At 43.9% G+C, this 27,057-nt stretch overlaps 2 long non-coding RNA genes across 2 annotated transcripts; both read right to left on the reverse strand.

The window, feature by feature from the left end:
• Window positions 1-12,061: 12,061 nt before the first annotated feature.
• On the reverse strand, window positions 12,062-12,704 carry LOC143697147 (uncharacterized). The gene is made up of 3 exons (XR_013186191.1): window positions 12,516-12,704; window positions 12,217-12,381; window positions 12,062-12,118 (listed from the first exon to the last, which is right to left on the reverse strand). It is a non-coding gene; the product is annotated as an uncharacterized LOC143697147 (long non-coding RNA).
• A 1,337-nt stretch (window positions 12,705-14,041) lies between these two features.
• Window positions 14,042-26,598, reverse strand: LOC143697023 (uncharacterized). Its single transcript, XR_013186135.1, has 4 exons — window positions 26,503-26,598; window positions 21,930-22,004; window positions 21,729-21,830; window positions 14,042-14,268 (listed from the first exon to the last, which is right to left on the reverse strand). It is a non-coding gene; the product is annotated as an uncharacterized LOC143697023 (long non-coding RNA).
• Between the last annotated feature and the right edge of the window lie 459 nt (window positions 26,599-27,057).

Consider the following 27,057-nt stretch of genomic DNA (forward strand, 5'->3'; position numbering starts at 1 on the left):
GCAGCCGTTGTGTGTACAAATACACTGCAGCTATTAACACCAGACAGAAGGAGGTTCACATCACCATTTGGAAAGAAGCGTAAATGGGTAGAGAAGCATAGGCTACTGTAAAGCTATGTCTTAGTTGGAGCTTATCTTGGCGAAAGCAGAGTACAAATCAGCATGAAGTTTTAACATCTACTCTCGTGTAATGAAAATCTACGAACCTTCCTAGTTAATCACACTTAGCCTACTGTAGCTTACATGTACACACAGCCTCAAAATGTCTATCTCAAGCACTGAGACCTGTCATGAGAATGCCAAATCACCTGCTCAAGCCGAAGCTATAGACAATGGAGCTGCAGAAGAAGTAGAAAGGCTACGAAAAAGTGAAAGAACCCGAATCCTAACAGAAAAGGGAAAAGAACTTAAAGAAGAAAGGTTAAAGAGCGTACAACGCAGTTATAGAATACTCTATGAGAAGTGGAGGTATCAAGCAAAGAAATATTGACTGAAGAGGCCTTAAAAGACGAATTGTATGAGCTAATTGAGAACATGAAAGGTACGTGTTCCGATGTAAAGATAATTTATGAAGAGTTACGTCAAATCCAAGTTCCTGAACCAGAACTGCGGCGCAGAGTGGACACGTGTATCGCTGTCAGGATTTATTATTCGAAAGGCAGAAAGTCAACAGAAGAAGAAGAACCCTGGCCTGATGTTGGATCGATCCTAAACTCTACATGTTCTCCATCAAGGCCACTGTCTCGTCGATCAAAATGTGGATCTATCTACTCTAGCATCCACTCACTTAAAAAAATGAAGTTGCTGCTGAAGCTGCTGCATCACAGGAGGTTTTGGCAGTGTTGGATGAACAAGAAAGAGAGATGACAGCACTTCAAAGGTTAGAGGTTGAAGATAAACAACGGCTGGCACAGTTTGAATCTGAGAACCTAGCCAGACAGCAAGCAATGCAAGAGAAGCGTAGAAAACTCGAACGTCTCGAAGAAGTGAAGAAGTTGAACGCTGCAAGAGCTTGAGTAATGGTCTACAACCAAGTCGAAGAAAATTTCGAATCGATTGACTTGCTACATACTGTTGCATCAGCAGGAGAACTTCAAACTCTTCATGCCTCAAGTTCCCCATTCATTCCTCCATCTCTGCCAGCCACAACTCAAACTCTTCATGCTTCAAATCCCCCATTCATTCATCCATCTCTGCCAGTCACAACCCAAGCTCTCCAAGCCTCAAGTCCCCCATTAATTCCTCAATCTCTTCCAGTTACAATGCAAGCCCTCCATAGTCCACAAAGCCTGCAACTGGTATCTCAAGCTCCACCAACTTTAGTGCCCATACCAAAAGTGCAGAACAGCTCTGATTTGATCAACGTGCTAGCAGAAGCTATAAGTGCTAATCGTCTTCCAACACCAGAGCCTTCGTTATTCACTGGAGATCCTTTGAAATTCAAAGACTGGCAACTATCTTTTGAAACGTTAATTAACAGGAAAAACATTCCAAAGAATGAAAAACTGTACTACCTTAGAAAGTACCTAGGTGGCGCTGCAAAGAAAGCCGTCAAGGCTATTTGTCCTACTGGGAACTGAAGCAGCATATGACTCAGCCTGGCAGCTGCTTGAAAAAGTTTCAGAGACCCTTATATAATTGGGAAGTCCTTCAGAGACAACCTGCACGCATGGCCAAAAATAAGCTCTAAGGATGGTTGTGAACTAAGAGAATATGCAGACTTTCTTAAGAGCCGTGAGGCAGCAATGTCCTACATTAAGACATTGGACGTTCTCAACGACTGCAGTGAGAGTCAAAAAATCCTGCTGAAATTGCCAGACTGGTTGGTGTCCAGATGGAATCGCAAAGCAGTGAAAGTCAGACAAACAAGAGCTGAGTACCCACCGTTCAAAGAGTTTGTAGACTTTCTGTCGAAGGAAGCAGATCTTGCTTGTGATCCCATATCGTCAGAACAAGCGCTCAAGAATGTGGAGAGTGAGAAACCAAGGTATCCACGAAGCCAACCCATACAAGCCAAGACACTGTCTACAAACACAACAGAGAGCAACATTCCATCATGTGTTTTCTGCAAAAGAACAGGACATGTCCTCGCCAAATGTAGAAGGTTCCTTGAAAAGACAGTTCAAGATCGTGTCAAGTTTGTGCATGTAGAGAAGCTTTGCTTTGGATGTTTGAAGACTGGCCATCACTCGAGAAGATGTGATAACAAGAGCACATGTAAAAGGTGCCAGAGGAGACATCCAACATGTTTGCATGATGACAAGTTCATTGAACGTCAAAGGTCAACACCTCTAAAATGAGACGACCACTTAACCCTCTGGGGTCTGAGGTGTTTTTGGGGTCCTTGAGATGTTTTGACATGCCCTGACATTTGTGCTTTTTTCAGTTGCTTATAAACATATTAATGCCAAACTTGTCATTGTACTCTATTTAGCACAAACAGGGCTACCATAATATGTGAGCAACATGTATGTACACATTTGTATTTTTGAAGGAATATTGTTTATGCATGGTTATTGAAAAAAACTAAAACTTAAAGCCTCTGAAACAAGTCCACAAAACACATACTAAATATGTGTCCACAATACTTTTGACTAATGGATGTTGTCGCCTAGAATTGTTGCTTCAAAATGATCTGAAAATCATCCTGCCTAATCATTCACATAAAATTTACACATAAGATTCCTGCGTGGAGCCGTGTTCACACCTGAGAAGACAATGGCCAGATAATGAGCTGCATATTAATTAGCCATTCCACCGAAAGGGTGAAATTTCTGTCCCCAGGACATTATATTTATAAAATTGCATGAAAATTAACTCTAAAATACATTTTATTATTAAGCAAAATGTCCTGCACATTAAGCTAACTACAATTTTAAAATGTATAATTAAAAACTACATAGAACACTAAAAAATTCCATTTTCTGCATGTCCCCACTCTCCATCTCTAAACTTTACAATGAAATATAATGATTCAAATCCTTCAGAAATCTGAATTTTTTTGCATTGTTGTGTGACTTTATATCCAATCTGCTTTAAAATGAAAAAAGAAAAAAACATCTGATCTAATATTTTAGATAAAATACACATTTTAGTCATGTCCCCGGGTCGAAAAACTGTGTATATTTTTACAAGACACATTTTCAACAGTAAGTTGCATCATCTGGATCTTCTGAAGGCAATGGGAAGACCATAAGTTAGTCTTCTCATTTTAATTTCTGTATATTTGATGAAATTGGAACTACGACTGAGAAGGTCAATCTCAACATACTGTCCTGTTACCTAAACTTTTTCTTAGATTTGATTTGTTTATTTTAAAAAATATTAACTTGTGGTAAGGCACTAGAACATGTACTATGTGGCCATATGCCAATTATTTGATAACTTTTTGCTTAAAAACTCAATCCTGTTACTTTCAGTCCTGTTACTATTTTTTTCTTTTTTCTAAAAAAATAAAATTAAACCACTGTTTTTATCAGTTTTGTTTGGCCCATCATTTATACAATAATTTAAAGCTACAGTCCGTAGCTTTTTCCTCTTTGTCGCCATCTCTGTTCGAAATCTGTAACTGCAGTAATTCGCGGAATTATCAACTTTACGTGAGTTGTACATTGGCATGAAACAGCGCGGATGAACACATTGTTTTGAGGAGAGTGAGCGTCTGTCAATCACCGCTCCGGTGTGGATACTGTGACTGGCATTAAGAATCACAGATTCTACGTTTTGGAAGTATGACCAGCATAAGAATTTCCACATGAAAATGTAATCTGAACAAGTAAGTAACATCCACTTTTGTTTTGATCAACTATGGGGGAAAAAAACAATGAAGTAAATCGTGCTGTTTAAATATAACGATCACTTATCTTATGTCAAACAGTAGCTACAAGTTATCATGCAAATTATTCAGAAATTTTTTTATGTTAACAACATCAGCATTGCATGACTACATTTAATACAAGTTTATTATGGCTACCTGTTGTTCAGTTACCATTTCTGTACAGTCTAATTTCTAATTGTCATACCATGAAATTAATGTTTCTTTACTGGTTTTCTTTTTTTTTCTTTTTTTTAAACAAACAAACGTATCCGTAATCCGATGGATATTTAAAACTGGAATATATATAATTTCAAGTAACATACATGTGTCAAACACCGTTCAAGACTATACTTTTCCAGGACACAAGATTTGTGCTAAATATGCACCTTCCGAGACCGCACCCCAGCCAGCGAGTTTCCCGGCGACATGACGCCCCTAACACTGGCCCTTGGGACAAGAACCAAGGTTTCTTCCATATTGATAGGGAACGAAGGCATCTACGCGTAACCTTTATTATACGGAACGGATTCCCCTTGGGGAAAAAAACCCTTGGCTTTGAGCTTAAGGAGCTTAAGGACCTCTTTCCCGAAGCCTTCTTCTTCTGGCTGGAGGACTTCGGTTGAGAGTGCTTCTTCTGTTGCCAAGCTCCCACAGGAGGGGCTCTAGAGGCAACGCTCTCTTTTTGCTCTTGCCGATGGGAGGAGCTTTGATTTAGAGTGGCGAGGGAAATACCGTTGGAATGCAGCCGACTGGTTTTTTTGGGGTTTTTTCGCTTCCTGAAACCTGCCAACGACTGTAGTGACAGCGTTGGAAAACAGGCCAGAAGGAGATAGTGGAGCGGCCAACAGGAATATTTGCCTCATTTAGATCTTTAAGAAGATCGGCCTGGTACGCCTGCAAAATCGTCATAGAGTGCAGGCACGCACCAGCCTGACCAGCCACCATATAAACCCGGCCAACCAGTGCAGATGTGTCCCTGCACGGTTTGTTGGGCAGCGCCGGGGCTTAAAGCGAAGATGCCGCATCAGGAGAACGATAGCTCGCTAAAGCTTCCAGAATCTGCAGCATCTTGCCATAACCCGCCTCTCTCGCACCCACCACATTCGAATACACATATAATGAATGTGGTGAGATATGTAAAGAGTGGTTCCCTTTCGAGGGAACTCAACACTGCGTCGAGAATCTACACTTTGGGGACACTTCCTTAGCGTGCGCCTCTGAAGTAAGAATGAAACTAATCCAATCCTGATTGGTGTTGCGTCGTGATGTAACATGTGACGGCATAACCGGATGCATAAAAGTGACGCTGACACATACACACATCAGCTTTAGCTCTTCAGCAAGCGCTCTCTGTGAAACTGTCTGTCTTATTTGGTGTTGTTTGTCTGTGCAAAGCTCTGTATTATGGCGAGTGAACAATACACTAAGTGATTGCACCCCTGCCCAAGATAATATATATGCCACGGGTGGGGACACGCATCAGCTGTATGTGTGTGTATTGTTTAGGGGCGCAGCACGCACTGTCAGCTCTCGAGAGGGCTGCTTGTGCACACTGTGAAGCACTTCCTATTAGAGTGCTGCGCTCCCGCTTGGCTATATTATTTCCTGATGATGGCCAGGCTCACGATCCCCGCGGTTCGGGTCCCGCGTCCATTGAGGCGGCGCGACGGCTTAGATCGTGGAGATCGCAGAAGGATCTATGACACTCGTTCTCGACGCAGAAGCCCGCGATGCGGCTTCTTCTGCCCGTGACGAGTGCCCAGTGCTCGAGCTATCTGTTTATAAGGAAGTAGATGTGCTCAGCATCGGGAACGAGCAACATGAGTCACACTCGCCGGCTTATGTTTCTGCTTATGTAGAGCTCGTGGAGGTTGTGATGCGTGCGGTGGCCAGACTAAATAAATTTATAAATAAATATATTTATATATATAAAATATATGAGCTGGCCACAAAATAAGCAGGATGATCCCCGTCAAAATGAACTAGACGAGAGATTCCTGCAGCACCGTTCACAACCTCAGAGCCGAGGCTTACTGTTTTTCCCAGATCTTTATAAAAATATTAATATATATGTGTAGATCCTGGGGAAAACCCCATTCTTTAGGTATCTCACCACATTCATTATATGTTTATTCGAATGTGGTGGGTGCGAGAGAGTCGGGTTATGGCAAGTTGCCGCAGATGGAGGAAGCTTTAGCGTGCTATCTTTCTCCTGATCCGGCATCTTCACTTTAAGCCCCGGCGCTGCCCAACAAACCATGCAGGGACACCTCTGCACTGGTTGGCTGGGCTTACATGGTGCAGGAAATCGATGTTGCTCTTCCGCCGTTAAAAACTTTTCGGGACACATCGGTTTCCAGCGAACGCAGGCTGCACTGTCCGCCCCACATTTTTGCGGCCAGGCAGCATTCACGTTCGCCAATCGAGAATCATTTTCGGTCCAGCCCTTCCGGAAACCCGCTTCAGGGGGTCGAGAACGAATCCCGATTAAGAGTTTGGCAAACAGAGGAAGCACTCTCAACCGAAGTCCTCCAGCCAGAAGGGTGACCTGAGGGCCGTCCTTCAGGCGAAGAGGTCCTAATTGTAGGACCTCTGAGAGCTGCCCCCCCCCCCACCCCACCCCCCCTCCTGCTGTGGAACAATCGAGGTTGTTCTAGCAGCAGGTGCCCTCAGGGTAGAAGATGTTGTCAGGCCGTCTTTGACGCTTCGGGCCACATCGATTTCCTGGTTCCCTTAGTAGATTTTGTAGAAGAATGGCAACGCCTTCCGAATATATCTCTATGGGTACAGATTGCAGTTCGGTCACCGACCTCACTAGTTTGCTGGGGTGGTACCGACTGCAGTGATTCCAGAACAGGCTCGGGTTATGGAACAAGAGGTACAGACTCTACTGGAATTAAGGGGCCATAGAATGTGTTCCCCTACCAGACAGGGAGTCCGGGTTTTACAGCCGGTACTTTATAGTTCCAAAGAAGGATGGCGGACTGAGGCCAATTTTAGATCTAGGGCTTTTGAATCGTTCTTTGAGGAGATTCAGGTTCAAAATGCTTACTATTCCCATTATCGTGAGCCATATCAGATCCGAGGACTGGTTTGTCACGATGGATCTAAAAGACTCTTATTTCATGTCTCCATCCTTCCATGTCACAGGAGGTTCCTGAGGTTGCTTTCGGGGGCGAAGCATACCAATATCGGGTTCTTCCGTTCGGCCTAGCACTCTCTCCCCGCACGTTCACAAAGTGTATGGATGCGGCTCTGGCTCCACTGAGGCTTCAGAGCATCCGTATACTGAATTACATCGGCGACTGGCTCATATTGGCCCAGTCTCGAGAAATGGCAGTTCGGCATCGAGATGTCGTCCTTGGCCACATTCAGAACCGGGGGTTGAGGCTCAACACTAAGAAAAATGTGTTGGACCCAGCTCAGAAGACTACTCTTCTGGGCGTGGTATAGAATTCGGTTACGATGCGGGCACGTATGTCTCCCGCTCGTATCGAATCCATCCTGGCCATGGTGTCCGGGATAAAGCTAGGCCAGGCCATCACTGTAAAGCAATTTCAAAGACTGCTGGGCCTCATAACAGCGGCATCCAATATAATTCCTTTGGGCCTGTTTCACATGAGGCCACTTCAGTGGTGGCTCAAAGCCAAGGGTTTTTTCCCCAAGGGGAATCCGTTCCATATAATAAAGGTTACGTGCAGATGCCTTCGTTCCCTATTAATATGGAAGAAACCTTGGTTCTTGTCCCAAGGGCTAGTGGCAGGGGCGTCATGTCGCCGGGAAACTGTTTCGACAGATGCTTCCCTCGCTGGCTGGGGTGCGGTCTCGGACGGCCGCTTTGCCAGGGGTCTGTGGCAGGACCATCATCATTCTTGGCATATAAATTGCCTAGAGATGTTGGCTGTGTTCAGGGCTCTGAGGAGCTTCCTCACAGACATCAAAGGTTACCACGTCTCAGTGGTAGCTTATCTAAACCGACAAAGGACACTCAGATCGCGCCCTCTATCCAGATTGGCGCATCAGATCATTTTATGGCCCCAAGGGAAAATATTATCTATAAGAGCAATATATGTCCCGGGGGATCTGAATCAGGGAGCGGACATCCTGTCGAGGCAGGGGCTGAGGCCCGGGGAATGGAGACTCCATCCAGAGGTGGTGGAGTTCATATGGCAGAGGTTTGGACCAGTGGAAGTGGATCTGTTTGCGTCTCGAGGGACGTCCGTCCCACTGTCCACTTTGGTTCACCCTCACTCATCCAGCCCCGCTGGGGTTGGATGCCATGGTACAGGCCTGGCCTAGGCTTCGCCTGTACGCTTTTCCCCCCGATCGCTCTGCTCCCGGGGGTCCTGGAGAGGGTCCGTCAGGAGGGCATCAGTCTTCTTCTGATAGCCCTGTTTTGGCCAGCCCGAGTATGGTTTTCAGACTTAATTTCACCCCTGATAGCTCCGCCATGGCAGATTCCTCTGAGGAGGGGTCTGTTGTCTCAGGCGGAGGGCACTATATTCCATCCTCATCCAGAGCTGTGGAAATTGTGGGTCTGGCCTCTGAGGGGGCTCAGTACCTAGATGCTGGTCTATCATCTGGGGTGGTCGAAACCATACTTATCTCTAGGGCTCCGTCTACTATGAGATTATATGGCCTAAAGTGAAATATTTTTCTACTTGGTGTAGAGAACTTGAGTTAGGCCCAGTTAACTGCCCAATGGCTTCAGTTCTGGAGTTTCTTCAAGATTGTTTCTCTGCGAATCTCTCCCCTTCCACACGTAGGGTGTACGTGGCTGCCATTGCGGCGTTCCATGCACCACTAAATGTTGGGCCTTTAGGGAGGCACCAACTGGTCATACTATTTCTCCATGGTATTGGAGGATGAGACCGACAGTCAGGTCCAGGGTTCCTTCCTGGGACCTGGCGGTGGTTCTCGAAGGGCTATCCCTGGCTCCCTTCGAATACCTCCAGTCGGCTTCGCCTAGGACCTCACGTTCAAGATAGCCTTTCTCTTAGCTATTTCTTTAAAGAGACTGGGAGATCTCCAAGCCCTGGCATTATCGCCAGTTGCTTGGAGTGTGCCCCCGGCGGAGTTAAGGCCATCCTGCATCCGAGACCCAGCTATGTGCCTTAAGTGCAATTTATCATGGCTAGGTCCATGGTCCTGCAAGTATTTCATCCTCCACCTCATGTGTCGGCAGAAAAGGAGAGGTTCCTTGCTCTGCCAGTCAGAGTTCCGAGTATCACCTTGAGAGGTCCTCTTCTTGGAGGAGGTCGGACCTACTGTAGTGTGTTTTGGATCACCTATTAGGGGCTCCCGGCTATACAAACCATAAGTAGGCCTACAAGGTGCGGAATTTCCCTTCACCTTTGGCCGTTAGGGCTCATTCTACTAGAGGCATGGCGTCCTCTAGGGCCCTCCTTTCGGGAGTTCCCATCAAGGAGATCTGTGAGGCAGCCGGTTGGGCTACCCCACACACTTTTGTTAGGTTCTATAGTCTGCACCTCCCTAGTACGCTTGGCGCACATGTGCTCTCGTCCTAGCTGAGTGCCTGAATCAGTTTCACTCCGGGGCAGGCCTGTTTTCGGCCTGTCTTAGTGGGCATTCGTTCCCCCAAGTGTCGATTCTCGACGCAGTGTTGAGTTCCCTCGAAAGGGAACGTCTCGGGTTATGACTATAACCCTTGTTCCCTGAGAAGGGAACGAGACACTGCGTCGTCCTGCCACGCCCCTCGAGGCCTTAGAGCGTCTTGCTTCATCACGGAGCTGATGTGTGTGTGTGTCAGCGTCACTTTTATGCATCCGGTTATGCCGTCACATGTTACATCACGACGCAACACCAATCAGGATTGGATTAGTTTCATTCTTACTTCAGAGGCGCACGCTAAGGGAGCGTCCCCAAAGTGTCGATTCTTGACGCAGTGTCTCGTTCCCTTCTCAGGGAACAAGGGTTATAGTCATAACCCGAGATGTTTTTTTTCCCAGGATCTACATATATATTTTTTATAAAGATCTGGGAAAAACAGTAAGCCCCGGCTCTGAGGTTGTGAACGGTGCTGCAGGAATCTCTCGTCTAGTTCATTTTGACGGGGACCATCCTGCATATTTTGTGGCCAGCTGATATATTTTATATATATATATATATATATATATATATATATATTTATTTATTTATTTAGTCTGGCCACAGAACGCATCACAACCTCCACGAGCTCTACATAAACAGAAAAATAAACCTGCGATTGTGGTGAGATACGTAAAGAGTGGGGTTTTTACCAGGATCTACATATATATATATATATATATATATATATATATATATATATGTATTTTATAAAGATCTGGGAAAAACAGTAAGCCCCGGCTCTGAGGTTGTGAGCGGTGCTGCAGGAATCTCTCGTCTAGTTCATTTTGACGGGGACCATCCTGCTTATTTTGTGGCCAGCTGATATATTTTATATATATATATATATATATATATATATATATATATATATATATATATATATATATATATATATATATATATATTAGTCTGGCCACAGAATGCATCACAACCTCCACGAGCTCTACATAAGCAGAAACATAAACCTGCGAGTGTGGTGAGATGTGAAAGAGTGGGGTTTTTACCAGGATCTACATATATATATATATATATATATATATGTATTTATAAAGATCTGGGAAAAACAGTAAGACCATCCTGCTTATTTTGTGGCCAGCTGATATATTTTATATATTATATATATATATATATATATATATATATATATATATATTATTTATTTATTTATTTATTTAGTCTGGCCACAGCACGCATCACAACCTCCACGAGCTCTACATAAGCAGAAATATAACCCGGCGAGAGTGACTCATGTTGCTCGTTCCCGATTCTGAGCACATCTACTTCCTTATAAACAGATAGCTCGACGGACGCGGGACCCGAATCGTGGGGATCGCGAGCCTGGCCATCATCAGGAAATAATATAGCCAAGCTGGAACGCAGCACTCTAATAGGAAGTGCTTCACAGTGTGCACAGGCAGCCGTGGCATATAATCTTGGGCAGGGGTGCACACATTTAGTGTATTATTCACTCGCCATAATATAGAGCTTTGCACAGACAAACAACACCAAATAAGACAGACAGTTTCACAGAGAGCGCTTGCTGAAGAGCGAAAGCTGATGTGGGTGTGTATGTGTCATCGTCACTATTATGCATCCGGTTATGCCGTCACATGTTATGAAGCACGTATGGAATCAGCCCAATGGCGAGACGGAACGTCACGAGTGACGTCATCGACCAGGAAACTATAAAGCACACCCCTGAAGACAATGGCGACAGCTTCTGGAAAAAGTCTGAAGCAAGTCGATCAAGGGAATGCCGGGAGTATGGCAACGACACGCAGCGTCTCGTTCCTTCAGGGAACTAGGGTTACATACGTAACCCGGGACGTTCCCTTTCAGGAACGTCGAGCTGCGTGAAACGCTGCGGGAACGCTAATACCCACGTCGCCATAAGAGCAAGTGACCGACTGTGTGAATCAAAGATTAAATTCAGCCGAAAGCACCTGCGCCCCAGGGGTGGAGCTGAGGTCTAGGTCATAAAACCTGACGAAAGTATGCGGTGAGGACCAGCCTGCCACATCACAAACGTCCTGGAGGGAGACTCCTGACAATAAGGCTTTGGAAGCCGCCATACTCCTGGTAGAGTGAGCTCGGACAGCCAAAGGTGAAGGCTGACCAACCGACTCATAGGCAAGTGAGATGGCCTCAACCACCCACTTGCTCATCCTCTGCTTAGACACTGGGGACCCCTTCTTAGGTGGTCCAAAACAAACGAACAGCTGTTCTGATTTTCTCCACAGGGCAGCTCTGTGGACGTAAGCATCTAAAGGCCGAACAGGGCAGAGCAGATTAAGTTTTTGCTGATCAGATGATGTAAAAGGAGGGTCTCGGGTTATGACTATAACCCTTGTTCCCTGAGAAGAGAACGAGACACTGCGTCGTCCTGCCACGCCCCTCGAGGCCTTAGAGCGTCTTGCTTCACCGCGGAGCTGATGTGTGTGTGTGTCAGCGTCACTTTTATGCATCCGGTTATGCCGTCACATGTTACGTCACGACGCAACACCAATCAGGATTGGATTAGTTTCATTCTTACTTCAGAGGCGCCCGCTAAGGGAGCGTCCCCAAAGTGTCGATTCTCGACGCAGTGTCTCGTTCCCTTCTCAGGGAACAAGGGTTATAGTCATAACCAGAGAAGTTTTTAATGCATAAACACACCACCTTTTAGATTTTTTGTTGTACAGCCTCCTGTACCTAAGACATGAAGGCAGAGTTAAATCAAAAGATCATTTTGACCTGTTATAGGCCACAATACATCTATTATAGACCTTTTACCATTGAAGATTACTCACATTTTGTTGCCCTCTGCATTCACCAATACTGGACGATGATTGTGATGATTGTAGTCCAGCGCAGCAAGTAAGGTTCTGGCCTCATAGACAGGTGGCGAAAATGCAAATCTCTTGCTGGCGTACATCAAAATGTGATTTTTAAATGACTCTAGATCAGCAGTTGTCCTGTAGTTACATATAAAACACAAACATAGATTATCTATTGACCTTTAACAATAAATGTAAATAAACGACTGTGAAGAAGATAAAGTTCATAATAGACAAACTTATTGCAAAATGATACATAAGTACATTATTACCTGAATCTAAGATACTTATCAATTCCTTTATGCCATCTTGCATCAAGTACAATCCTGGACAAGGCCTCATGTGCAACAGAGCCAGGTTTCATCCAATCCTTACTGTGGTAAGAATCGACACTGCCATGTTGACATTGTCCAAATGCCCATGTATGCTTGTTAATCACATGATGAAGCACACCAGTCCAAAGACCCTAAAAAAAATTAAAAAATACTGTCATTCATACTAACTAATACTAATACTATTATGAAGAGGGAAAAAAAATAACATATGTCCTAACATGAACTGTTCTCTATTATCTGCTGCTTTACAACAAAACCAGAAATGGTTTACAATGTCTTTTATCCAGATTAAAATGATGTGCTGGCCAGCTATCATCCCGGCCTACATAAAATAAAATAAAAAAGCACTTTAGTAACCCGTTTTGTGAACAACAATGTGACTAAAGAACTTACACAGCACTGCAACACTTACAGCATGTAGTCTTTTTGCAAGGTTATTCTCTCCATGCCACATGTCCAGAGAATGTACAATCCCATTATCCTTGTATCTGCCTTTCACTGGGTCTGCACACATCACATAATAACAGTATGTAATATTAACAATATTTGCCTTCAGAACAAGTATCAAATCTCTGTCCTGGAGGTCCATGGTCTTGCAGTGTTTAACTCCAAATAGGTCCAAAACACCTGCCTGGAAGTTTCTAGTGTGCCTAGTTAGATATTTATAAGCTGGTTCAGAAGTGTGGTTAATTGAGGTTGCAGCTAAACTCTGCAGGACAGTGGCCCTCCAGGACTGTGTTTGGACACCTCAGATTTAAATAAATTTCATAGCGTTATGTATTACAAATGGTAGACATTACTTACCCATCAAAGCAGATATCTGCCTGTGTGCATCTGTAACTATCTCCTTCAGATTCAGTTCTGTGGAAAGCTGGTCAACAGTCTGAATAAAAGCTCTTTTTTCCATGATAACAGAGTTTCTCTGGGTCTCTCTTTTATCTATTGTTACCACATGAACTATGTCCTTTGATTCATTTTCCATAGTGGTATAAGTGCAGTACTGTGCACAACAACCTCATCTTTGGACTGATGGCGCTGAATCACCTCAGCTTTTTTAATGGTACAGAATTCCTTTACAGCATTTATGTAGTATTCATTTTGAATACTGTAAAATGTGTTTTTGGCAACAATGCCCATGTTCATTAACTGGAAAAGAAGTTTTATCTTGGCATAGTTGTTGCCAGAAAGCAAGATGTTGCTTGCCAGCATGAAATCCCCTCCTTGCAAGCCATATTTGAATTTTGGTTGTGAATTCCATGTCCAAACATTTTGACCTCTGGAACAAAACTAAAAAAACATTGAGAACTGAAAATTGTCAAACATCTATCCTAAATTCTTTAAACTACTCTGTGAATTATTAGTTACAAGACAATAACCAGCAGTATTAACCATTGTAAGACTGTAGCAGTCTTACAATGGAGCAGCATCAAATGTTTTATTTAGGGTGTGTTCTTTGAAAGTACATGCATTCAATGGTAACTGAAGAAAATTTGCAAGCAGTTTCAAATTGTCATCATAGACAATGGAAGCATGCTTCCTCACAAGGTCATCTTCACATATAATTTGTTCATGCTCGGTGAAGGGCTCATCAACAGACTCGGTACAATCCACTTCGTCATGCACAGTTTCATCGAGCCCAATCACAGGGAACTCATCAATGTTGAAAGGAATACTTTGTGAACCTTACAATCTGGAAAAAAAAACAAAATAAAATAAAATAAACACAATCACAATGTTGAGCATTTCCTATATCAAACTGAAATAAATATATCACTTTTTTGTTTTAAATTAACCCTCTACTGCACGCATTATTATGCAATCATGGAAAAAAATTTTACAGTGTTTTTTTATATATAAAATAGACTCAAATTAACATTTCTTTTTTTTGGGGGGGGGGGGGGGGGGGGGTACTTTTGGGTGCGTTGCTATATGGCAACATTGTGCGACAATGGAACAGCCTGGTGCGTTTTCTCCCAAAATGAAATGAAATTCATAGATGATTACAGACCTGTCTTTTAGAAATGAAATTGTTTTTATTATTTAAAATGTTTTCAAGAGCTTTGTGTACAAAATATGAAACTAATTTTCAAAGTATTATTTCAACAACATTTACAAAACATCTGACGCAAACTCATAAGAACTGTTCAAGTGAAACAACTCAATGTGAAACGATTATTTCAGCAATATTTACAAAACATCTGACGCAAACTCATAAGAACTGTTCAAGAGAAACTACTCGATGTGAAACGCCTTAAAGCAGTTGTTCTCTCTGTTAAAGGTGGGGTATGTGATTTTCTTTTTTGACCATTTTTTCAAAATCACTTGAAATCCTATTCCTAACCCACTTACAGCCACTGAGTTAGAAGCACTGACATGAAAATTAAAAAATTTAATCATCTGTGGAACGGGCAGGACTCGAAAAACTCGAAAAAACTCGAAAAACAGCCAATCATTTCCAAGACCACCTAGAATCATTGGACAGTAAGTGCGTCAATCAAACGGTCGTACCATACCCCCCTCCCCCATGCCCCTCTTCGAGTGGGTGGAGTCAGGGCCAGCTTTGGAGGAAAGAAGGTAGGACATTTTGAGTTGTGTATTTTCAAAATCTGCCGGCCGTTTTGCAAATCACATACCCCACCTTTTAAGCAGAGGTGCACCTTGCACTTAGAGCAAACCCCTCTGACGATGCCCTTGCAGCCAGGATTCTTGCACCTTACTTTTGGTGCACCCATCTCTGGCCAGTGATCAAAGCGGTCAAGACGGATATATATTTTACTTTTATAATTTACTTTTACTTTACTTTATAAATATATAAAAATATATATAAATATATGAGTAGAATACAACCATCCAACTATATCAGTGCATCCATACATTGTCATTCATACAAAGCCACTCTGCATTAGAATGGGCAAAATATTGTTCCATTACCGCACAATGTTGCCATATGGCAACATACCTATTTTATTAAATAAAAAGGTAATATAAGTATTGTTGTGAACTTTTTCTTCTCAAGTGTAGAAAAGATAGAGTTGCAGACCAGGAGATTGTTGAGGTATAAGTTCTTTATTGCGTCGCTGTAGTCAACTCAATCAAGTCTAACTAAGGCAGTATACATTTAGTTCATATACCCTTTCAGGGGGAGGAGTTACCTAAAGGTGGAGGCACTCTGAAACAATAGCATGTAAATGAGGCATACCGGTTAAGGAATGTGCCCTAGACTGAGAGTGTTACCAATCCTAATCCAATCAGCATAACAGTGTAATGTAAATATCCTAATCCAATCAGCCAGACTCTGCACCGATACCTTCACATTATCTTAATGGCCAGGCAGTGCATAAAGACAAAAGGGGATAGTCTCAGTGCTCTGCTTACAATAGAGAGCTGGACAGACAGGAACAGGCAGGTTTGTGACATCATTTACCTTAGATACAAAATTCACACTAATAAACTTTCTCAGTTTCTATACTATTGTATTGGAAGCTCAATTAAACATTTAAATAAAATTTGTAATCCTACATTTCCCCCTTTGAGAGTTCTAAATAACTCTCACATTATATACAAATTTAATCAAATTAAAAATTCATTCTTGCAACTTGTGTTAGTTACAGGCACATAAGGCATGTTCTGTGTTTGTTTTTCTGTAATTGCATGTTGACACAGAAACAAAACATGCAATTAGGGTCCGTGAGTCTTTTCTGGTTGGAACTGTGATTTTCTCGTGATCAATCAAGTTTCTGAACCATGAAGAATTATCTTCAGTCATCTTGGTGTAATTTTGCTGAAAGATCAAGAATGTCTTGTTGGACCAACATGTTTGTGCACAAGTGCACACTTTCTTTCCAGCAAACAAGGCATTTGTGACATATTCATCAGCTCTAAGAATATGTTGTTTCTGGAGTCCGGACTTTGTGCGATCTTCATGATGTGTAGTAGTAGGACAATCTTGATCATGTCAATGGATGACTGAAGGTTTCGTAGTTTCTGCGTTGTGTATTTTTTTCTTTTTCTTTTCTTTATCCTTTTGTGATAGTTGGCTCGGAAGTGGGTCAAGTTGTTTCTTGAGGTTTTCTTGTGGCTTCATACGCAGATGACGAGGTCAGTGCGTATGGGTCTCGGGAAGTCATCAGTGGTATCTGCACAGAGTAAGAAAGAAAACAAAAGACAGGAGAGCAGTATTTGTTCTAGGGTTGTACTTTTCTGAGTCTGCTCGACAGTAGAGCAGTATTGGTTCAAACACTAGGGCGGTAAATTTTCCGAGTCTGCTATTGTTGTTCCATCTTTCCCTATTTCTTAAACCTTTGACACCTAAGGAACAGTGAGGTAAGGATGGACTAGGATAGGGCCTATGAGGGAATCTTCACTGAAGGGTTGGCTCCCGACGCCTGTTGCAATCGGTTCTTCCCTCGGCTCCTCACTGGTTCGTGTCCTATCCTATCCCTGTTGGAGCAGGAAGAACCTTACAGTGTGACACATGAGTCCAGGTTTTCCTTCCCTGACACAATACTGCAGCTGCTTTAATCAACATCACTTGATGTGGCCCATGTCACTTTGGTTCTAATGGAGGAAACGTCTTTGTACAGATCAATTATTGATTCAGGAGGCATCATTTTCTTCTGTGCTGCACTACCTGAACACACTTGTACAGTTGCATGGAAACAAGCCTGTTTAGCTGCCATATCAGCAAGAGCATTACCTTTAGCTTCCGTAGTATTAGTTGTGAGATGTGCTTTCACTTTGATCACTGCTAATTTCTTTGGAAGTTTCATTGAAAAGTTAGAAGCTGCCTGGTTTGCCAAATTACACCAAAATCATGAATTACCCCAAAACCATATCTGGAATCTGTGTAGATAATAGCAACTGATACTGAAGCTAACGTGCATGCTCTTGTTAGGGCTACTAGTTCTGCAGCTTGAGCTGAAAAATGATCTGGAAGACGTCCTGAAGCTAACACTTCCGTGGTGGACATTACTGCATAACCTGCTCGTCTGTTACCTTTTTCTTTTACTTCACTCATAGGTGTATATGTAAGCATAACACAATCGTGAGTAATTTCTCCTTCATCCTCTAACAAAACTTCAGTCATAGCAGACATCATACATGAGGATGGATTTGTGACAGGTGCACGCTGTAAGACAATGTTAGGAGTTGTGAGAGTTGCTAACCAATTTCCCCAATGGGAGAAGGTGACAGAAGTTTCTTTTGTTTCATTCATCAGTGTGGACACTGCATGAAGGCATTTTACATTTACAGTCTGACCTAACATCATTACTGATGAAGGGCCTGTGCTGTAGCATAACATTTAAGGCTGTGCGTCTTCTTAACTTGGTGTTCCCCAAAGGAAGGGTAAGACAGTCACTTTCCTTTTGTTCTATTAAACAAAAATAAGTCTTTCATCTTTGTTGGAAGTTACTGGGGAAATTAAGCACTCACAGCCCAAATGGTTAACACATCAACAAGCTGCCCAACGAGTTTAATGACGAGGGGACGGGCTGCTTCAGAGTAGCAAGCAGACTGAATAGGAGCTGAGTAACATTGTTTACTTGTTTAAAGTTCTTTTTGTTTTTCCTACACTCCTTTCCCCAATGCCCATGTTTACCACAGTAATAACAACTGCTGCCCTCTCTCTTAGGACATTTGCGTTTCTGTTGCTTCTCTGTGTTGACCTTAAAGGATGCTGCTGCAATTTTTACTCTTGCCTTGACATCAGAATCTCTTTCCCAAGTAGCTAACCTCTCCAAGTTTTTTTGTATGGTTCTAGTGGACCATGTTAAGTCTAAGAAAGGCAATGCTTTTCTATGTTCTGACAACAGACCATCAAACCATGTGCGAACTAGGGGACCATTATCTTCTAGCACCTTCTCTGAAGTGTCAGTTATACCACTGTATGCTGCTGCTGACTGGCAAAATCTTTCAGTGTACTCACTAACAGTTTCACCCTTCTTCTGTAAAGAACTAGTGATCTTCGACCAGTCAATTTTGGGTCCAACAATGTTCTTCAACGCTTTCAGAACTCCCTCTCTCAATTCATCTTTTCTGGCATGTTGTAGTTCAGAAGTAACAGCAGACTCAAAACTGTTGAATTCAGATTCAGTTAGAATTTGTGACATCAGCTGTGTGACTTCTGCCAACGACATGTCGTAAAGACGCATTTTACTGATCAATGCCCTTCTAAATTCAGAAAAATCTGTGCGTACTGAAGGTAAGCTTTGGGATAGTCTTTCTATGTCTCTAGGTCCGAGTGCTTTGGCAACAGTTTGGTTTTGGACAACAGCAGAGTTGGGAGGAACACTTTCAGTTCTCTCAATTCCCTGAGATCTTCTTGCGACACATACCTTTACTGAATCTACAGGCTTATCAGTTACTGATGGGATGTCTACATCTGTTTCAAAGAATGCTTGTAAGTCAGGATAAGTTTCATCTGACTGTTGGTCTTCTGAGTCACATTTGGTTGAGGCCTTGTTATGGCTCACCTTAGTCTTGAAACACGACACTTGAGTCTGCAATTGTTTGTTTTGTTCATTTAACTTATCAATACACCTAGTTTGTTCTTGTGCAATGGATAAGCTATATTCTCTATGGCAACATATTATGCCTTTCATGTTTTTCTTTCTGATACATGCACCCAACACCTTCTTGCATTCTTCAATAGACCATACTTTTTCTGGGTGAATACCAAATTTCTTTCTCAAATCCAATCTGACTGACTCAGTCACTATGGAGTCCATCTGTTCTCCTAACAGTGTTTTAAATTCGCTATCTGACCATAAAGGAGTAGCAAGACCACCTTTTTTAGTTGTGGAGATTAGTCTAGCACTTTTCTTAATCATTTTGTGGATTTCTTTGTTACCACACAAACAAACACTAAACTTCTCTGATCACAGAGGGTACGCTTATTAACACAAATCAACTATTGTTAAACTTCCTTGTTACCAACACATCACAAACTATTAGCATGTTACGCTAATCTTCCCTAAAAGAAAAATGCAAAGGATCTTTCACCTTCTTAACTTTTAGAGGATAAAACAAACAAAAACACTAAATCTTCTCTGATCAAAAGAGGCTACACTCGATAACACAGTTAACCTTCCTTGCCCAGAGCAAAGGGCAACACACAAAATATTAGCAATTTATACTAAAATCTTCCCTGCCTGAAAAAAACTTTTTCCACTTCCCTAGCAAAGCAGAGGATAAAACAATATTAACATGTACGTGAATCTTCCCTGCCTGAAAACAGAGGGTACAATATATTAGCACTTGATGCTAATCTTCCCTAACTTTATAGAGGATAAAACAATTCCCTGGCAAAGCAGAGGGTAAACCACTTTGCTAACACACTTTTAACAGTTGTTAAATTTTCCTGATTAAACAGAGGATGAACCTTCTTAAATAAAAAAGTAGAGGACAAACTACTGTTAACAGTTTAAACTATTAACTGTTGTAACTGTTGTTAAACGTCCCTTGTTGAACAGAGGATTAATCTTCTATGACTACACAGAGGATGTATCACCTTCCCTGGTAAAGCAGAGGATAAGTCTTCCCTAACTTTACAGAGGATAAAAACAATTCTTCTCTGCTTAAAACAGAGGATAGCAAATATTAGCAAGTAATGCTTACCTTTTCTGTGAACAGAGGATGAACAACAAAAAAAAAACAAATAACTAGCACATAATGCTAATTCTACTCTGTGGACAGAGGATCACCAAAAAACAAAAACAAAATAACTAGAACGTAATGCTAAACTTCCCTGCCTGAAACAGAGGATCACCAAATAATAACACGTAATGCTAAATTCTTCCCTGCCTGACAACAGAGGATCACTTTCATCTCTAACAGAAACTTTAGAGGATAAGCAATATTAACATGTACGTTAATCTTCCCTGCCTGAAAAACAGAGGATACATTTCATCTCTAAAAGCAACTTTAGAGGATAACTTTAGTTAACAAACCCTACAGCTGTCTGTTAACTTCTTCTCTGGCGGCGCAGAGGAATGACAAATTTGTACTGGTCTTCAGTTGTTCTTTGAATAGAGTGAAACTCACCAAATCTTTAGTTGTACGGAAAGATTCCGTCTGGAACTCAGTCAGAAAGATAATTCTTTGTTGAAATCTTTGTTGAGCTTGAAGTTTCAAAATTCAGTCTGGAATTCAGTCAGAAGTTCATTCTTTGTTGAGATTCTTTTTTGAGCTTGGAGTTTCAAGATTCAGTCTGGAATTCAGTCTTTGTTGAGTTTCAGTTTCTCCACCCGGGTCACGGCACCCTCTGTTGTGAACTTTTTCTTCTCAAGTGTAGAAAAGATAGAGTTGCAGACCAGGAGATTGTTGAGGTATAAGTTCTTTATTGCGTCGCTGTAGTCATCTCAATCAAGTCTAACTAAGGCAGTATACATTTAGTTCATATACCCTTTCAGGGGGAGGAGTTACCTAAAGGTGGAGGCACTCTGAAACAATAGCATGTAAATGAGGCATACCGGTTAAGGAATGTGCCCTAGACTGAGAGTGTTACCAATCCTAATCCAATCAGCATAACAGTGTAATGTAAATATCCTAATCCAATCAGCCAGACTCTGCACCGATACCTTCACATTATCTTAATGGCCAGGCAGTGCATAAAGACAGAAGGTGATAGTCTCAGTGCTCTGCTTACAATAGAGAGCTGGACAGACAGGAACAGGCAGGTTTGTGACATCATTTACCTTAGATACAAAATTCACACTAATAAACTTTCTCAGTTTCTATACTATTGTATTGGAAGCTCAATTAAACATTTAAATAAAATTTGTAATCCTACAGTATCAAAACAATGTGACAATGATTGAAATAAGATTAGAACTTACCCCAGATGCTTGATGTATTTTTTTATTCCGAAGAAATATGAAAAAAATGAGGAAAATCTTCACATATACACAAGCACTTTTTCAGCAGCTGGAGTCATCAAAAGTGTGTGAAAAGAATGACGTTGCAAGGGTGTGTGTAGTGTCGTGATGTCATCAAAGCATATCATTGGTTACCACCTGGTTCTACCATGAATTTAAGATTAATCAGAGCTCATATTTATTTTCAAATTTCAAGAAATGTCCAAAGAAAGGGTATGTTGCCATATGGCAACACCGTGCAGTAGAGGGTTAATAAATAATCAAAAAAACATACCGCACACATAAAGGTGGCACATATTCCTCATCTGAACTGTCATCAACATCATAGGCATCCCCATGTTTTGATGGCATATCCATTTCATTATCCCAATCTATACTTTCTAAAAGATTAATTGACAGGACTGACTGTGAGTATTGGTAAACCTAAATAACTATCTGCTAAATATATAGTAACATAAACTATATTTTTACTTACACAGTGTTCATCAGGACATTTGCTTGATTGTCATCCATTTGCAATGACTTCTCGCTAATTAGCATAGATGTAAAGCTGTAATGAAACAATTAAATTACACTTGTTAGTTTTGTGGAATTTAGCGGAGCACTCATGGAGTGGATCATCAGAATTTAAAAAAACAAAAACAAATTCTAGCTTCTAATAGCCTACATAACTGTAATGGGGATCTGAGCCGTTTTTCTTTCTTAGCCATTTCTACAAGGGTGTAGCACAAAGGATTTGAGGTGTGAATCCATAAACTGTCTTGTAAACTTTACTTTTTGTTGCCAGATTACATTTTAAAAGAACTCAAATACACAAACAAAAATAAAAAAGATTATACACTTATTCACGTTCCAATAACATGAATTCGATCCTTTTCACGGTCAAAAGACTGTCTAGCACCAACCCTTTCTTCTTTCCTTTTCTTCCTCAAAAAATTACACGTACGTAGCACGTAAAACGAGTCAAATCTCGCGATACCATACAAATAACTCAAAATATGCATTTATCAAAAAACATAATCACTCTTAATACAAGGAAAAATATTACAAATGATTAACGTAATTATGGCTCTAACAATAACAATCATGTGTTGGACCAAATTTCAAAGGAAGACAGCTTAGTAAAGATAGTCAAGGAACATAGCCTTCAGTTCAGTATAGTTTTTAAGTCATGAGTAAAAAGACTATACATTTGGTAATAATAGTAATATTGTTATGAACTGCTCAGAGACAAGAAGTTTGAGGATCCAAATGCAGTTTATCAAAGTTAATCCAAATTGTAATCAGAATCCAGGCAAAGGTCATACACAGGCAGGCAATCCAAACAAACAGACAAATCCAGAGGGTGAGGCAGGAATGGGAAAACCAGGACACGGGCAGAGATCAAAAACCAGGAACAAAGAAAACAAATGAAACGCTCAGCAATGCAGTGGAATAACGTACAAGACTTCGCAGGGAATGATGAGGTGAACCAGGCTTATATGGGGTGAACTAAACAATATAATGAGACACAGGTGATTGTGATAATCAGAGATGAGTCCAGGCAGTGAATTATGGGAAATGTAGTTGTGAGTGAACAATGATAGTCTGATGTGGAGTGCCCTCAGCTGGCTCTCAAGGGCACTCCAGCTGATCACCGTTACATAGCCCCCCCTCAAAGGAGCAGCTTCCAGATGCTCCTAAAATTCTCCAGGAGGGAGGTGGAGCGGAGGCGGACCCGGGGGTGGGATGGAGGGCCAGGCCCGTGGAGGGGAAGTGGACCCGGAGACCGCGGCAGGACGGAAGGCCAGTGTGGAGCAGGATGTGCAGGCGACCAGGGCGGAGCAGGATGTGCAGGAGACCAGGGCGGAGCAGGATGTGCAGGAGACCAGGGCGGAGCAGGCAGTGCAGGCGACCAGGGTGAAGCAGGCGACCAGGGTGGAGCAGGCAGTTCAGGTGGGCAGGGCGAAGCAGACGACCCATCGGGCGGCCACGGCACAGGAACAGACACCGGCTCAGGAACAGACACTGGCTCCGGCTCAGGAACAGCAGACACCGGCTCCGGCTCAGGAACAGCAGACACCGGCTCCGGCTCAGGAACAGCAGACACCGGCTCCGGAACAGCAGACAACACACACACTGGCTCGGGAACAGCAGACACCGGCTCCGGCTCAGGAACAGCAGACAACACACACACTGGCTCGGGAACAGCAGACACCGGCTCCGGCTCTGGAACAGACACCAGAACAGAAACAGCCACAAGGACAGACGTAAACACAGAAACAAACATAGAGCGATCAGGTTCAGGCGTGACTTGAACAGTCTCTGGATCGGCAGACGTGACTTGAACAGTCTCTGGATCGGCAGACGTGACTTGAACAGTCTCTGGATCGGCAGACGTGACTTGAACAGTCTCTGGATCGGCAGACGTGACTTGAACAGTCTCTGGATCGGCAGACGTGACTTGAACAGTCTCTGGATCGGCAGACGTGACTTGAACAGTCTCTGGATCGGCAGACGTGACTTGAACAGTCTCTGGATCGGTAGAAGAAAGCTCAGGGCTGGACGGGACCAGCGGCGAGGGCTCTGAGCTGGGCGGGACCAGCGGCGAAGAGGACTGAGCGCTGGGCAGGACCAGCGGCGAAGAGGGCGGCGAAGAGGACTGAGCGCTGGGCAGGACCAGCGGCGAAGACTGAGCGCTGGGCAGGGCCAGCGGCGAAGAGGGTCTTGAGCTGGGCAGGGCCAGCGGCGAAGAGGGCCTTGAGCTGGGCAGGGCCAGCGGCGAAGAGGACTGAGCGCTGGGCAGGACCAGCGGCGAAGAGGGCCTTGAGCTGGGCAGGACCAGCGGCGAAGAGGGCCTTGAGCTGGGCAGGGCCAGCGGCGAAGAGGACTGAGCGCTGGGCAGGACCAGCGGCGAAGAGGGCCTTGAGCTGGGCAGGACCAGCGGCGAAGAGGGCCTTGAGCTGGGCAGGACCAGCGGCGAAGAGGGCCTTGAGCTGGGCAGGACCAGCGGCGAAGAGGGGCTTGAGCTGGGCAGGACCAGCGGCGAAGAGGGGCTTGAGCTGGGCAGGACCAGCGGCGAAGAGGGGCTTGAGCTGGGCAGGACCAGCGACGAAGAGGGCCTTGAGCTGGGCAGGACCAGCGGCGAAGAGGACTGAGCGCTGGGCAGGACCAGCGGCGAAGAGGGCCTTGAGCTGGGCAGGACCAGCGGCGAAGAGGGGCTTGAGCTGGGCAGGACCAGCGGCGAAGAGGGGCTTGAGCTGGGCAGGACCAGCGGCGAAGAAGGCCTTGAGCTGGGCAGGACCAGCGGCGAAGAGGACTGAGCGCTGGGCAGGACCAGCGGCGAAGAGGGCCTTGAGCTGGGCAGGACCAGCGGCGAAAAGGGCCTCGGCTCTGGCTTGAGGTGGTTGACGTGAAGCTCTGGCTGGACGTGGCTGACGTGAAGCTCTGGCTGGACGTGGCTGACGTGAAGCTCTGGCTGGACGTGGCTGACGTGAAGCTCTGGCTGGACGTGGCTGACGTGAAGCTCTGGCTGGACGTGGCTGACGTGAAGCTCTGGCTGGACGTGGCTGACGTGAAGCTCAGGCTGGACGTGGCTGACGTGAAGCTCTGGCTGGACGTGGCTGACGTGAAGCTCTGGCTGGACGCGGCTGACGTGAAGCTCTGGCTGGACGCGGCTGACGTGAAGCTCTGGCTGGACGCGGCTGACGTGAAGCTCTGGCTGGACGCGGCTGACGTGAAGCTCTGGCTGGACGCGGCTGACGTGAAGCTCTGGCTGGACGCGGCTGACGTGAATCTCTGGCTGGACGGTCTCTGGCTGGACGGTCTCTGGCTCGACGGTCTCTGGCTCGACGGTCTCTGGCGAGGGCTCTGGGCTGGACGGCGTCAGCGGCGAGGGCTCTGGGCTGGACGGCGTCAGCGGCGAGGGCTCTGGGCTGGACAGCGGCGAGGGCTCTGGGCTGGACAGCGGTGAAGGCTTTGGTCGGACAGTCTCGGCGGGACGAGACTCTGGCTGGACTATGGCCCTCCCGGCAGCACGCGCTGGTATCAATGGGGAATCGGCCACGCTGGAAATCAGTCCAGGACATCCGTATACTGATCCGGTGGCTGGTTTGATGGTAGGCGTGGTGGAGATGGCTGGAAGCTCTGGCATGTCGTGGTGAAGGGCAGAGCTTAACCGAATGGCAATTTCAAGGTATTGAGCTAGAGTGTAGTGAGGGGTATTGTCAGGCATGAGGTAGTTAAGAAGCTCATTAAGTCCATGGCGAAAAATGTCCTTTAGGACAGCATCTTTAAAGTTCACCCCATGGCTCACAAAACTCATCGACAAAATCCTCAATTGAACGGTTACCTTGGCGGAGGTGGAAGAGACAAACTACTGGATCCATGTCGGCGAAGTCTTCTGTTATGAACTGCTCAGAGACAAGAAGTTTGAGGATCCAAATGCAGTTTATCAAAGTTAATCCAAATTGTAATCAGAATCCAGGCAAAGGTCATACACAGGCAGGCAATCCAAACAAACAGACAAATCCAGAGGGTGAGGCAGGAATGGGAAAACCAGGACACGGGCAGAGATCAAAAACCAGGAACAAAGAAAACAAATGAAACGCTCAGCAATGCAGTGGAATAACGTACAAGACTTCGCAGGGAATGATGAGGTGAACCAGGCTTATATGGGGTGAACTAAACAATATAATGAGACACAGGTGATTGTGATAATCAGAGATGAGTCCAGGCAGTGAATTATGGGAAATGTAGTTGTGAGTGAACAATGATAGTCTGATGTGGAGTGCCCTCAGCTGGCTCTCAAGGGCACTCCAGCTGATCACCGTTACAAATATAATAAAATAAAAAACAGGACTCCGATTGTAGAACATACAATGGAAAGAATAGATGGACTGTGTATTGACTGCTTGGGACATTCATTTTACAGACAAATGTTGATTACATCAGGGGCATGGGCTGAATGCATCACATCAGAATATACACTAAAGACAAACACACTTATATTACATACTGTGGATAATCAGCAAATAAAATAAACAAACTACTAGTGATAATGTACACACCTTGCTTGCAATGCCTCTTCTTCATCATGTTCTTTTTGCAAAAAATCAATTCCAGGGTCAGAGAAAACACTTTCTCTGTATGAGTAATACAAAAGTTGTCAATTACACAGTAGCAAAAATGTCATTTGATGGAAACAGCTGATTACATGCTAGAGCAGTTCCCTTTCAAGGGAACTCGAGCTGCGTTTGAGACGCGGTGGGGACGCTCTGCGTGATTACGTCGTGAAGCACGTGTAAAATCAGTCCAATGGAAGCCCGCTACGACATAGGTGAGGTCATAGACCAGGAAACTATAAAGCAACCCTGAAATCAGACCGCGATAGCTTCTGCACCTTCAGCAAGCGCTCTCTGTATATCTGTCCTTGTCTATTTATTGTTGTCTGTCAAGCCCAATATATCTATCATTATTATGGCGAGCAAGCAAGATTATAGACGGTGTGTTGTCCCCTGCCCTCGTTATATACGGGTGGGGACACACACATCAGCTTTGTGTTGCTTGTTTGGGAGTGGAGCATGCTCAGTCAGTCCTCGAGGGGGCTGATTGTGAGCATTGTA

Source organism: Siphateles boraxobius, unplaced genomic scaffold (genome assembly GCF_051911475.1).
Source record: "Siphateles boraxobius isolate OS27281-9 unplaced genomic scaffold, OSU_SipBor_1 31, whole genome shotgun sequence".
Lineage (NCBI taxonomy): Eukaryota > Metazoa > Chordata > Actinopteri > Cypriniformes > Leuciscidae > Siphateles > Siphateles boraxobius.